General features: G+C 48.7%; 1 protein-coding gene across 3 annotated transcripts in view; it reads left to right on the top strand.

Annotated features, from left to right (window-relative positions):
* The window catches only part of FAM126A (family with sequence similarity 126 member A), a 95,472-nt gene that overhangs the window by 506 nt on the left and 91,859 nt on the right, over window positions 1-3,107 (top strand). The gene's annotated exons all lie outside the window — the stretch shown is intronic.

Raw genomic sequence — 3,107 nt, 5'->3', positions numbered from 1 at the left:
CCCCGGGGCCGCCGCCTCGGCGCCACCCGCCCCGCCGTCCCTCGGCTGCTCGAGTCCGTGGGGTGGGAGCTCTGCCCCCTCCCCCGGGAGGCTCCCGCTTTCCGTCCAGTCCGGGGGCCAAAATGGTCACTACCACCCCTCTCCTTTTTGGAAGCGGCGATCGCCTCCGTCTGCGGTTCCGCGCCGGGGTGGAGGAGCGCCAGACAGCAGCCAGGGTTGCTTCGGGGTTATCCTTACACCGGCGAGTCCCTCTCCCCCTGTCGCTGTGACCCCCTCTCCCTAGGAGTTCTCCCTGGGGCTGGGCGTAAGCATCCGCGAGGACCCTCGGGGCTGCAGCCGAACAATGATTGCGTTTCAAGACCCGGAGTTGAGAGTTGAGCACGTCCCTGGACCGGCACCCGGCCGCTTTGTATCCTCTGAGTTGAGGCGTTCCTGAATGCTTTTAATTTTGCCCTAGCGGATTCCGACCGCACCGGATCGGCTCCCTGATAAATACGCGCTCACACGCCTGGTAGCCGTGCCGCTGGTCAGGTGGGGCACTTGGTGCCTGTGGCTGCCACTACTTGCTGTCTCAGAGACCGCAGGGCCAAGCTGTCCTTGTGCGATTTGTTTGTCCTTTGGGTCAGTCAGTGGTTTCTGGAGCAGGTATGCCGCCTCTTTGGTTCTTAAAGAATTTCAGAATAATTTTTAGGTTTCAGCTGTTAACATCTTATCTGAATAAAGTCATAAGGATTAGTGGTAACCTTGAGTCAGTGTGTAGTCCTAGAAGGTTCGCTTTCCATCAGAATATTCTGTAGCCGATTCGTAAGAGTTTTTTTAGATCCTTTAACCTAACGCATTTTAAGGTTTACAAGATGAATAGTCAGTCCAAAGAACCATGGTTTTGAAGAGCCGGGCAAGGCAAAAAAAGAAAGAAAAAAATTTCTCTTTTAAGATTTGCACATCATATGGAGTCAGGAGCACTGGTGCCACAGTGAGTTAAACATTAGACTGCTAACCACAAGGTCCGTGGTTCAATTCCACCAGCCACCAAGAGGGAGACTGATAGGGCTGCCTGCTCCTGTAAAGGTTTCTAGCCTTGGAAACCCTATGGGGGCAGTTCTACTCTAGCTTGTAGGGGCTTGCTAGGAGTCACAATGGGCTGAGTGGCAGTAGATGGTACTAGAGACACTTTGAAAATCAAGTACTCACGTATTCATTTGAACCAAGTGCCAAAGGAGGGAACCAGCTCAGAAACAAGTCCTGGGTTGGTTCGTTTTACCCTGGTTTGCGTTACTAAGATTATTACCACAGTTGCTGTGAACACTCTAGGACGTTAGCATGACGAGGACTTGCACTTGGATTCCCAGGCGTTGGCCAGGCCTGTGTGTTATCCTTGCTTCCTTTCCTTGTTGTATTTCTCTTTTTATGAGATCTGCTTTGGGTCGCCTTTTTTTTCAGAGTCGTGTCGTTTTGGCAATCCGTTTAAACGCATCTTGAGGTCAACTGCTTTTCATGTCGTTTTGGCACTCAGTTTAAATGCATCTTAAAATCAACTGTTTTTTGTTGACTCCCAGTTATTTTATAAAGAGTCTTAGGGAATCCTAATATTCAAGACCTTCAAGTGAAGGAACAGTTACAATACGGTGCACTCAGTGTGACAAGAGAGAGATGCCTTGGGTAGTTGTCGGGGAGCTCAGAGGAGAAGATGTCTAACCCAGCTTGGAAGTGGGTGGAGTCTGGAGTTCACGCAAAATTTTGAAGAATGATGCAGTTTTGCCAAGTGCAAGCAGAGAGAAGAGCTTTCCAGGAGGAGCCCTGGGCTTGGGGAAGTTTGGAAGACAGCTGTAACTGGCATGAACCAAGTGCATGGTTTAGACAGGGACATGGTGGGAGATGAGGTAGATGACAGTGAGGGTGATAGAAGGCCAGACCAGCCTGTTGTGTCCCTAGCCAAAGTGATCAGAATTGAAGACCATTTATTGGATTATATTTTCTATCATCACTAGCAGAACGAAGTAGAATTTGATTGGTCCTGGCCCTCTTTGGTGGTGGTGTGGACTGCTAACTGCAAGGTCAGCAGCTCAAAGCCACTCCTTGAGAGAAAGTGTTCCTGTGAAGATTTACAATGCCAGAACTCCTAGGCAGCAGTTCTACTCCGACCTCTATCGGGATCACCAAGAATCAGAATTGAGTTGATGGCAGTGGATTTCGTTTTGGTGGCTAGTGGGTGAACCCTTTGGACTGCTAACAGAAAGGCTGAGGTTGGAAGTCCCCCTTCCCACCAGCCGCTCGTCAGGAAAAAGAAGATTTACAGTCTCAGGTAGAATGGATTCCATGGGCTTGGTTTTGGTTTGGTCGGCTATGGAAAGAAAAAAGGAGGAATCGGGATGCTGGAGATTTGATGTGGTTCCACTAATTGAAATTGCAGAAAATCTAAGTAAAGGGGAGAGGGTAGGTTTTATTTTGAGTTTTTAATTATTTAAATAAGAAGCCAGAATGCTCTTTAGAAGCTAGTATGAAGAGACCTAGAAGCAACTTCAAGGCCACCAGTTTGAAACCACCAGGTGCTTCTCTGGGGAAAGATGGGGCTTTCTACTCCTGTAAAGAGTTACAGCCTTCACAATCATAGGGGCAGTTCTACCCTGTCCTGTCGGGTCACTGTGAGTCAGCATCGACCCAGTGGCAGTGAGAGTTTTTGAGTGTGAAGAGACTTCATCTCATACTTTGGACATGTTACCAGGAAAAGGGGGAAGACCGGCACTGAGATGCATTGACAGTGGCTGCAACAATGTGCTGAAGCTTAGCAGTGAACTGCAATGATTGTGAGGATGGGGGAGGACTTAGCAGTGTTCCCTTCTGTTATACATGGGTCTCAATGAGTTGGAATCCACTGGGTGTTTGCTACTCTAGATGTGGACTTTCTGACGGTCACAGCGTCAGGGAGAAGACTGGTAGTTGAACTGCAGCTGTATTGATTTGGTTATGATTGAAATGACTTAGGGAAATTCGTTGGCATGATAAAAGCAGCCGCCAGAGAACCCACTCTGACAATGAACAGAAATTGGTAGATGAATAGCCTCAAAGAGATAGAAGAGTAGTGGTTAGAAAGGAGCACCATCACGAGA

Source organism: Echinops telfairi, unplaced genomic scaffold (genome assembly GCF_000313985.2).
Source record: "Echinops telfairi isolate 266 unplaced genomic scaffold, ASM31398v2 ScPeMD7_23;HRSCAF=83, whole genome shotgun sequence".
NCBI lineage: Eukaryota > Metazoa > Chordata > Mammalia > Afrosoricida > Tenrecidae > Echinops > Echinops telfairi.
This window is presented reverse-complemented; position numbering and strand designations above follow the sequence as displayed.